At 40.7% G+C, this 12,378-nt stretch overlaps 1 long non-coding RNA gene across 1 annotated transcript; it reads right to left on the reverse strand.

Moving 5' to 3' along the window:
- Nucleotides 1-414: 414 nt before the first annotated feature.
- Nucleotides 415-1,039, reverse strand: LOC142718385 (uncharacterized). The gene is made up of 3 exons (XR_012872512.1): nt 986-1,039; nt 738-806; nt 415-452 (listed from the first exon to the last, which is right to left on the reverse strand). It is a non-coding gene; the product is annotated as an uncharacterized LOC142718385 (long non-coding RNA).
- Nucleotides 1,040-12,378: the final 11,339 nt, after the last annotated feature.

Raw genomic sequence — 12,378 nt, forward strand, 5'->3', positions numbered from 1 at the left:
TGGGGTATAGTGTGTTGGAGGACAATATAGTGTATGTTGTCAGTCAATGCAGAATATGAGTGTGAACTGCATCAGGAGATTTTTTTTTTCATTGATTGTGGAATAAAGTGTCATGTAGAGCAAAGGGCCAAATCCTTGTATGTTATTCTAATGGGTCATATATAAAGACTGGTGAGTGGTGTGCCAGTCTGGAAAGGGGTGCAGTATGTCTTTGTACATAGCGGTGGATCTACCACCATATTGTCCCTCTTTGTATGAGATAATAATATTACTACTGCCTCGAGACAGTTACTGTCTATAGAAATACATTGGGTCATAGTTACATGTAATTTTCAGGAGATTAATTGTCTCAATGGTTATAAAGAAATTCCTCAGACAGAACTTACCAAGCTTTCTCCTAAATACAACCCGGATTTTCTTTGGTTGAATTGTTGTGGTAAAACCGATTTCTCCTGTATGATAAAAATTCACATTCACTTTTATTATTGAAGATTTCCTTTTTACCAAATAGACTACAGGGATGTAACTGAGTATTCAGACTCTCTTAGGAATTATTATTTCCAGATAAGAGCGTCATATATATTTCCTGTAATATTTCCATGATTTCCAGTCCCCTCTACATCTCCGCTTCTTCTACACTGGGACATTTGGAGATGTTATATTTTTATTAATTGTAGATTCCACATGAAGAACAAGATATGAGGCTGAGAACAACAAGAAGATCAAGATGAACCTACCATGGAGAATTCCACGTGGAACAATGATGGATTTTAGTTGTTTTTTGGTGGAAATTCCATTGGAGTGTCCTATGTGAGAAAGTACATGAATTACCCTCCATAACTATATATTCATAGCTCGTCCAGTATATTCTATTACATAGAAGTCATTAAACTGCATTATTAATCATCTACTTTATATATAGAAACTTCGTACTATATATCAGCCTCGTACTAGAACAGACAATATATGTATCTAGAGAACTCACCGATCCCCTGTAGATCAGAAGCAGTCGGGGATGTAAACCCCTGTGTTGTGCTTGTTGTTACTGCACTTGTTGGACCTGGAAGAAAATACAGAGAAATTGTTTATCTAATCCTAATAATCCTAATCCATTAACTCTGTACTACATGACTATATGTGGTGAAGCATGTATAAGCGGAGCCGTTATGTCCTCTATGGATAGATATGAGTCTGTTCTATAATGTGTTATTATATTACCTGCAGGGGATGTGGTCGTGGTGGTCGGCAACGGTTGTTCAGTTGCAGCAGACGTCTTTACTATAATAAACAAGGACATATTATAATTATTCACAAAGAAATAACAATAAGTGACCCCAATATATGGAGAATCTTATTCCAGTGTCAGCCTCGTACTAGAACAGACAATATATGTATCTAGAGAACTCACCGATCCCCTGTAGATCAGAAGCAGTCGGGGATGTAAACCCCTGTGTTGTGCTTGTTGTTACTGCACTTGTTGGAACTGGAAGAAAATACAGAGAAATTGTTGATCTAATCCTAATAATCCTAATCCATTCTGATGTCCTGCACAGAGCAGAGAGTCATTCACATACAACATTGTTATGGAGACAATATAATGGAGGAGCCCACCTTCTCCACATGTAGTAGACGCCTTATTGTTCCCTAGTCTCCCTATATATCAGCATTGGGGGATCATTAGGGACCATGTTCTAGTGTAATACATGACTCTATATGGTGAAGTAATGGGGTTCTAGTCTACTGAAATGTCTCCAGGATTCCTCCTCCTGACTGGACGTCCTTCTATACATTGCTGACCACAAGTGTCTTCAGGTTCCTCCTCCTGGATGTTGAGTGTGGACTCAGAAGACAATGTGCGCGATGGAGACTTGTATCTTCTGTCCCTGACTGCTGCATGTATAAGCGGAGCCGTTATGTCCTCTATGGATAGAGATGAGTCTATTCTATAATGTGTTATTATATTACCTGCAGGGTATGTTGGCACGGCGATGGACGATGGTTTTATCTCGCCAGACGTCTTTTCTGTAAATAATAAAACAATATATTATAGAAAAATCAAATAAACAATGTAAATGATGAATATAATGAGTTTTCTGCCATTGAAGACACAGAAGACGTCCAGAAGACACTTACCATTGATGGTCGGAGGAAGAGTCACCACTATTTTCCTCAGACGTGTTTTAGGTTTTTCAGTTTGTACATCAGATGTTCCTATGTGAAGAACATTACATTTATTGGTTATTTATATTTCCTGTATTATCTATCCTGAGTATAATATACATCATATGTTTATAGTACCAATCTGTTATTATTATATATGTGATCATGTATCTCCTACTGTAACTGAGAAGAACATTAGATGTCACCAGGGAGCTGTATGACATATAACAGGCTGCCGGCTGAGGACATTTCTACATGACTTCTAATATTCCTTATAATTTACAGTATGGGGACAGGACCCCCTTGTTCTTAGGTTAGTTGGGGGTCCGGTCACTGTGATCTCTGTGTGATTGACATAACAGAGATTTTATCCCCTTTAACCCCTTCCCGCAAAATCACGTACAGTTACGTCATGGGAGATGGACTGTTCCCGCATCTTGACGTAACTGTACGTCATGGAGATGAAGCTGGCTCAGGAGCCGAGCCAGCGACATCACCGCCGGGTGACAGCTGTATGTTACAGCTGGCACCCTGAGGTATCGGCCAGGACCGGAGCTAGCCTCCGATCCGACCGATTAACCCCTCACATGCTGCGTTGAATAGCGATCGCAGCATGTGAGGAGTTTATAGCCACCGGCGCCCCAGCAACATGATCGCTGTGTTGCCGGTGGCTGCAAAGGCGATCGGAGGGCTAATGCTTACCTCCCGGTCCGCCAGCAACGGAATCCTCCTATGCCCCGTCGTCGGCGGGGCCCAGGAGGCTTCCGGTACCATCGGCAAGATGGCGCCGGCTCAGCTTCCGGCTCAGAAGCTGAGCCGGCGTCATCAGCAGTGGGTGTCCGCTGTATGTTACAGCGGACACCCCGATCTATCGCCAGGAACCGGAGCTAGCTCCGATTCCTGGCATTAACCCCTTCGATGCAGCGATCCATTGTGATCGCTGCATCCTAGAGGTTTGTAGCAAATCGGCAGCCTTGCCACGCGATGGCAAGGCTGGCGACTGCTACCATGGCAACAGGAGCCCTAACAATGGACTCCTGTCTGCCATTACATAAGCTGATTAGGCCCCGCCCAGAGGCGGAGCCTGATCGGCTTGCTGTCAGTGAACAACTGACAGTTCTAATACATTGCACTACATAGGTAGTGCAATGTATTAGAACATCAAACAAACTGTTGGACCTTCAAGTCCCCTAGTGGGACTAAAGAAAAGTGTCAAAAAAAGTGTCAAAAAAGTAAAAATAAAAGTTGTAAAAAATACAATAAAAGTTTCAAATAATAACACAAAACACAATCGCCCTTTTTCCCTTATCAAGTCATTTATTATTGAAAAAAATAATAAAGCCATACATATTTGGTATCGCTGCGACCGTAATGACCTGAACTATAAAAATATTATGTTATTTATTCCGCACAGTGAACGCCGTAAAAAAAATAACTAAAAAATACTGACATAATTGCTATTTTTTGGTCACTTTGTCTTCCAAAAATTGAAATGAAAAGTGATCAAAAAGTCGCATGTACCTAAAAATGGTACCTATAAAAACTATAACTCGTCTCGCTAAAAACAAGCCCTCATACAGCTCCGCCGACGAAAAATTTAAAACCGTTATGGCTCCCACAACATGGCGACAGAAAAATCCATTCTCTTTACAAAAGTTATTTTATTGTGCAAAAAGTTGTAAAACATAAAAAGTGCTATAAATTAGGTATCACCGGAATCGGACTGACCCGCAGAATAAAGGTAACGTGTAATTTATAACACGTGGCGAACGCTGTATAAAAAGAACTAAAAAAATATGCCAGAATTGCTGTTTTTTGGTCACCTTGCCTCCCAAAAAAAAAAGGATAACAAGTGATCAAAAAGTCGCGTGTACCCCAAAATGGTACCAATAAAAACTACAGCTCGTCCCGCAAAAAAAAAACAGCCCTCATACCACTACGTCTATGAAAAAATAAAATTAGTCAAGGCACCAATAAGCCAGGAAATAAAAATATGCAGTTGTGCAGCCCGAGGGGAACATTTCTTCTGTTTCAAGTGGCGAATTATCAAGGCCCCTAAAATTAGGGATCCAGGAAGGGGAGGGCCCAAACATATCTGCTGAAAGCGAGGGCGCCCGTATTATACCAGGACAACACTTCTCAGCAAAATTCCCCAAACTGCAAAGGTGCCGAGTGTGGACCAAAAGGGGGATAAGTAAAGACCATTTATTAGTGCGACACTGGCCTGTGCAGAAAGGATTGTGTCACAGCATAACACACATCTATGGATTATTTTATTGTTTTTTTTTACCCCACTATACCACCTGACTATGCCCCTTATATACTCCGCCCGCCTTACATGTACCCCCACATTATAAACGGAAACACCAGTAAGACTCCAAACAAAACTACTACAAGCAAAATCCACGCTCCAAAAGCCAAATGGCTCTACCTCCCTTCTGAACCCTACAGTGTGCCCAAACAGCAGTTTACTTCCACATATATGGCATCGCCATACCCGGGAGAACCCTTTTAATAATTTTTGGGGTGTGTGTCTCCAGTGGCACAAGCTGGATATTGGCATATCTATTGAAAAACCATTTTCACTCTGCAACATCACGTGCACACCAATTTCTGCCAATCACCTGTGGGGTTAATATGCTCACTACACCCCTAGGTGAATACCTTGAGGGGTGTAGTTTCCAAAATGGGGTCACTTCTGGGGGGGATCCACTGTTTTGGTCCCACAGGGACTTTGCAAATGCGACATAGCGCCCAGAAACCAATCCAGCAAAATCTGTACTCCAAAAGCCAAATGGCGCTCCTTCCCTTCTGTGCCCTACTCTGTGCCTAAACAGCAGTTTATGACCACATATGTGGTATTGTCATACACAGGAGAAGTTGCTTTACAAGTGTTGTGGTGCTCTTTTACATTTATTTGTTGAGAATATGAAACATTTTCAGCTAAAACTACGTCTTATTGAAGAAAAAGGTTTTTTTTTATTTTCACTGCCCAATTCTAATAAAATCTATGAAACACCTGTGGGGTCAAAATGCTCACTACACCCCTAGATGAACTCCTCAAGGGGTGTAGTTTTGTGAATGGAATCACTTTTGGGGAGTTTCCACTGTACTGACACCTTAGGAGCTTTGCAAAAGTGACATGGTGTCAAGAAACCAATCCAGCAAAATCTGTGCTCCAAAAGCCAAATGGCACTCCTTCTCTTCTGATCCTTGCCGTGTGCCCAAACAGCAGTTTATGACCACAAATGGGGTATTGCCGTACTCCAGAGAAGTTGCTTTACAAATGTTGGGGTTCTTTTATTCCTTTATTTGTTGAGAAAATGAAAAATTTGGAGCTAAAGCTACGTCTTATTGGAAAAAAAGGATTTTTTTTATCTTCACTGCCCAATTCTAATAAAATCTATGAAACCCCTGTGGGTTCAAAATGCTCACTACACCCCTAGATGAATTCTTCAAGGGGTGTAGTTTCCTAAATGGAGTCACTTTTTTGGTGTTTTCACTGTTTTGGTCCCTTAGGGGCTTTGCAAATGCGACGTGGTCTCCGCAAACCATTCCTGCTAAATTTGAGCTCCAAAAGCCAAATGGCGCTCTTTCCCTTCTAAGCTCCGCCGTGTGTCCAAAAAGCCGTTTATGACCACATGCGGGGTATTGTTTTACTCGGGAGAAATTGCTTTACAAAAGTAGTGGTGCATTTTCTCCTTTTAGTCCTTGTGGAAATTAGAAAAAATTAGCTAAACCTACATTTTCTTTGAAAGAATGTAGATTTTCATTTTCACGGCCTACTTCCAATAATTTCTGCAAAAAACCTGCGGGGTCAAAATGCTCACTATACCCCTAGATAATTTCCTCAAGGGGTGTAGTTTGCAAAATGGGGTCACTTTTGGGGGATTTCCACTGTTTTGGTGCCGCAAGAGCCTTTCAGATCCGACATGGAGCCTAAAATATTTTCTAATAAAAAGGAGGCCCCAAAATCCTCTAGGTGTTCCTTTGCTTCTGAGGCCGGTGCTTCAGTCCATTACCGCACTAGGGCCACATGTGGGGTATTTCTAAAAACTGCAGAATCTGGGCAATAGATATTGAGTTGCGTTTCTCTGGTAAAACTTTCTGTGTTACAAAAAAAATAGATGAAAAATGAATTTCTGCAAAAAAAAAAAAAAATTTGAACATTTCACATCTAATTTGCCTTAATTCCTGTGAAACATCTAAAGGGTTAAGAAACTTTCTAAATGCTGTTTTGAATACTTTGAGGGGTGAAGTTTTTAAAATGGGGTGACTTATCGAGGGTTTCTAATATATAAGGCCCTAAAATCCACTTCACATCTGAACTGGCCCCTGTAAAAATAGCCTTTTGAAATTTTCTTGAAAATGTGAGAAATTGCTGCTAAAGTTCTAAGCCTTGTGATGTCATAGAAAAATAAAAGGATGTTCAAAAAACAATGCCAATCTAAAGTAGACATATGGGTGATGTTAATTAGCAACAATTTTGTGTGGTATTACCATCTGTCTTACAAGCTGATACATATAAATTTAGAAAAATGCAAATTTTTGCAATTTTTCGCTACATTTTGGTGTTTTTCACAATTAAATACTTAATGTATCGAGCAAATTTTGCCAGTAACATAAAGTCCAATGTGTCACGAGAAAATAATCTCAGAATCGCTTGGATAGGTAAAAGCATTCCGGAGTTATTACCACATAAAGTGAAACATGTCAGATTTGAAAAAATCGGCTGTGTCCTGAAGGCCAAAACAGGCTGTGTCCTTAAGGGGTTAAGATGGGAGGACAATTGTAGAATAAAATGGTGGCAATAGATAAACTTACCTTGTACGGACTGAAATTCATCCATGATTTGTTTGAGTTGTCTCAAACCTCTGAGAAAAACACGTTGTGTTTCTCCTATAAGAAAAGAATGAAACCCACGACATTTTATTATCATTGGTGACATCTGGGGCCAAACATCGTAGTGATATGTAATAGAAGATTGTGGATTACTGGAGGGTCCTACATTGTACATCTGTAGTCACTGGTAAAGGGTTCACCTCCTTTATCATTACATTTCTATCAATACCAGAGATAAGTATATACTATGTGCACATAACGTATATTACAGTAAGGTAACGGCCTCCCATGTACTGAGACAAATGATCCGTAATAACGGGGGGTCCTGGAGATCTGCTTTTAAGAGGTCACCCACTTTACATCCCCCCTATGTATAAAACACCTGTAATAATAGGGAGTTCTTCACACTAGAGAATTCACAACTGCGGCATTTCTATCTACAAGCTTCCATATTACATATAATATAGTACATTGTTCTTACCTTCAGCATAAGCTGGGATGGGAGAAGACCTGGATGGTCGGTCATTCTCAGATGCTGCTGTTTCAGCAACAGATAAAGCAAAGATAAGCCAGAAAATAAGCATTCTGCTCAGTACACTCGCCATAATCAGACGTCAAATCAAGGAGAAAGTGATAAGTTAACCTATGACTGCATTATGATGTCATCACACTATGACACCATGGAAGAACGTACCATGATTGGTCAAGAAGGTGGATGACATATCTGCTTTATGAAGTCATCACATTCCGTCCCGGCGCATATTTTGACAATATGGAATAACACTCAAAAGAGTGTGTAACCAGCAATATATATATATGTTGCAGTCCGTGGCCATTATATTTACAGACTCTATATTGAGTCTTTTGACGCCATGGTTTACTCCATGCATCACCGAGAGCTGACACTAAGTTTTATTACATAACTTCTGTTCTTTTCTACTATAACTGTGTTGGAAGAATCCCTCTGCTCCTCCCCTTCATTATGAGTTGATGTGAGTTATTAGGGTAATTATATTATTACCTTAGTTATCTTTGCACTATTTACCTAATATTGAGAGATGTTGTTTTTTAACACATTTATTAGTCACATTGACTGATATATTTTCACTTTTTGTATGATTATGTTCTTTGTATTAACTGATTTTTAACATATGTATTATTAATTGCACTATTTACTGTATATCCCGTGTATCCCCTTATATATGTGGCACTCTGCACTTTTGAAATCAGCTTGAGAAAGGTTCAGGTGTGAACCGAAACGTTGCTCATTCTTTCCACCTGGTGGTGAATAAATCAACATCTTCCTGTTATCTTATTCTTAGGCCTCATGCACACGACCGTAAAAACTCCCATTATTACGGGTCGTAATTACGACCCGTAATAACGGGCTCATAGACTTCTATTGGCGACGGGTGCCTTCCCGTTTTCTCACGGGAAGGTGCCCGTGCCGTTGAAAAAGATAGAACATGTCCTATTTCAGGCCGTAATAACGGCACGGACAGTCCATAGAAGTCTATGGAGCTCTCGTAATGACGGGTGGCTACATGTGTGCACCCGTCATTACGGCAGAGTTGCTAAGAAACGTCAGTAAATAGTCACTGTCCAGGGAGCTGAAAGAGTTAACTAATCGGCAGTAACTCTTTCAGCACCCTGGACAGTGACTACCGATCAGTATGAACCTGTAAAAAATAAAAATAAAAGACGTTCATACTTACCGAGAACTTCCTGCTTCGTCCGGTCTCCCGCCCGTTGCCTTGGTGACGCGTCCCTCTCGACATCCGGCCCGACGTCCTGGATGACGTTTCAGGCCATGTGACCGCTGCAGCCAATCACAGGTCAATCACAGGCTGCAGCGGTCACATGGACTGCCGCGTCATCCAGGGATGTCGGGCTGGATGTGAAGAGAGGGACGCGTCACCAAGACAACGGCCGGGTAAGTATGAATTTCTTTAACTTTTATTACAGAAAGGGCTGTCCCTTCTCTCTATCCTGCACTGATAGAGAGAAGGGGCTGCCGATTAGTGCAGTGCTATTTTGCCGCCAAAAACGTGCCCGTAAATACGGGTGGAATACGGGTGACACCGGACCCATATTTATGGGCACGGGTTCGTAAATACTGGTGCAAAACGGGTCGAATACGTGTGACACCGGATCCGTATTTACGCCAGTATTTACGGGTGGGAAAAAATACGGTCGTGTGCATGAGGCCTAAGGAGTTGATTCATCCTTCTACTGGTAACGTGCACACGGCCTGATGTTCAGTTTACCTTGAGTGCTGTGTTTTTCCTATCTACTTGAACTATATATATATATATATATATATATATATATATATATATATATATATATATATATATATATTGTGAGGGTTTAGCATCAGGAGAGGTTGGTACAGCGGTTTCTTTGTAGCCAGAGACAGGGACACCGTGCATTAAAAGTCATAACAGGGCTTTGCCTGTGTTTTTATTCTTGTCAAAGAAACAGCCTGTAAGGGGTGCATCCCTGCTTACCTCTCTCAGGAGGACAGTACAGGGACACGTGCTGTCGGGCGGCTGAAGAGGCTGCAGCTCCGGACGAAGGAGCGTCTTGGGCGTCATCTCTATGCGCTGAGAATCGCGGCAAACCGCGTCGCAAAACTCGGCAAAAACGGCCTGAAAATGCCTCCCATTGATTTCAATGGGAGGCGTCGTCGTCTTTTTCCTGCGAGCAGTAAAACTGCCTCGCGGGAAAAAGAAGCGACAAGCCCTATCTTCGGGAGCTTCCGCCTCTGACCTCCCATTGACTTCAATGGGAGGCAGAGAAAGCGTATTTCACGGTGTTTTATGCCCGCGGCGCTCAATGGCCGCAGCCGAAAAACGCTGCCAAAAACTCAGCGAAAATCGTCGTGCAGGGAGAGGAAAATCTGCCTCAAACTTCCAAACTGAATTTTGAGGCAGATATTCCTCCTGCAAAATACTCTGTGTGAACATAGCCTTAAAGTGCTGTTTGAAGTATGGAAAATATTTAAAGAATTATTCTTACTGCCAATCAGTGCAGTGCAAATAGTACAGTCTGCCCTGCACTGCCCCATATCTCTCCTCGGCAGCCAGTCTCATTTGCGCCGTCACTCTCTGCAATTACATTCAGGCCAGTCCAGGACGAATCGCGTTTAGCGCTGTTTTGAAGCGGCACGTCCTGGGCTGGTTTATTTGCTCTACCTGCTGTATTGTTGTGGTCTGCCTGTGCTGACTCGATGCCAGTTGTGTATTAATATGATCTTCGGCCCTTGGCTGTACACAAGTTATGGCCCCACTTCCCACACGTAAGTATCACCTACATGTCAAAGTGCATCACATGCCACTCTGCGGACTGTCTCTTAGCCTGATCATCCGCTGCCACTCACACTTCCCCACAGCCCCCACCACAATAATTTACATAGATTGTAAGACCAACATTACCAATAATACCTCCATACTGTTACTGAATAATACCCCCATACAGTTACTGAATAATACCCCATACTGATACTGAATAATACCTCCATACTGTTACTGAATAATACCTCCATACAGTTACTGAATAATACCTCCATACTGTTACTGAATAATACCTCCATACTGTTACTGAATAATACCTCCATACTGTTACTGAATAATACCCCCATACTGATACTGAATAATACCCCCATACTGATACTGAATAATACCCCCATACTGATACTGAATAATACCCCCATACTGTTACTGAATAATACCTCCATACTGTTACTGAATAATACCCCCATACTGTTATTGAATAATACCTCCATACAGTTACTGAATAATACCTCCATACTGTTACTGAATAATACCTCCATACTGTTACTGAATAATACCTCCATACTGTTACTGAATAATACCCCCATACTGATACTGAATAATACCCCCATACTGATACTGAATAATACCCCCATACTGATACTGAATAATACCCCCATACTGTTACTGAATAATACCTCCATACTGTTACTGAATAATACCCCCATACTGTTATTGAATAATACCTCCATACTGTTACTGAATAATACCTCCATACAGTTACTGAATAATACCTCCATACTGTTACTGAATAATACCCCCATACTGTTACTGAATAATACCCCCATACTGATACTGAATAATACCCCCATACTGATACTGAATAATACCCCCATACTGTTACTGAATAATACCCCCATACTGTTACTGAATAATACCTCCATACTGTTACTGAATAATACCTCCATACTGATACTAAATAATACCCCCATACTGATACTGAATAATACCTCCATACTGTTACTGAATAATACCCCCATACTGTTACTGAATAATACCTCCATACTGTTACTGAATAATACCTCCATACTGTTACTGAATAATACCCCCATACTATTACTGAATAATACCCCCTTACTGTTACTGAATAATACCTCCATACTGTTACTGAATAATACCTCCTTACTGTTACTGAATAATACCTCCATACTGTTACTGAATAATACCCTATACTGTTACTGAATAATACCCCCATACTGTTACTGAATAATACCTCCATACTGTTACTGAATAATACCCATACTGTTACTGAATACCCCCATACTGTTACTGAATAATACCCCCATACTGTTACTGAATAATACCTCCATACTGTTACTGAATAATACCTCCATACTGTTACTGAATAATACCCTATACTGTTACTGAATAATACCCCCATACTGTTACTGAATAATACCCCCATACTGTTACTGAATAATACCTCCATACTGTTACTGAATAATACCCCCATACTGTTACTGAATAATACCTCCATACTGTTACTGAATAATACCCTCATACTGTTACTGAATAATACCTCCATACTGTTACTGAATAATACCCCCATACTGTTACTGAATAATACCGCCACACCATAACCACATAGTGATTGAATAATACCTCCATACTGTTACTGAATAATACCTCCATACTGATACCTAATAATACCCCTATACTGTTACTGAATAATACCTCATAACTGTTACTGAATAATACCTCCATACTGTTACTGAATAATACCCCCATACTGTTACTGAATAATACCTCCATACTGTTACTGAATAATACCTCCATACTGTTACTGAATAATACCTCCATACTGTTACTGAATAATACCTCCATACTGTTACTGAATAATACCCCCATACTGTTACTGAATAATACCCCCATACTGTTACTGAATAATACCTCCATACTGTTACTGAATAATACCCCCCATACTGATACTGAATAATACCCCCATACTGTTACTGAATAATACCACCATACTGTTACTGAATAATACCCACATACTGTTACTGAATAATACCTCCATACTGTCACTGAATAATACCTCCAT

The sequence above is a fragment of the Rhinoderma darwinii genome, unplaced genomic scaffold (genome assembly GCF_050947455.1).
Source record: "Rhinoderma darwinii isolate aRhiDar2 unplaced genomic scaffold, aRhiDar2.hap1 Scaffold_464, whole genome shotgun sequence".
In the NCBI taxonomy this organism is placed as follows: Eukaryota; Metazoa; Chordata; class Amphibia; order Anura; family Rhinodermatidae; genus Rhinoderma; species Rhinoderma darwinii.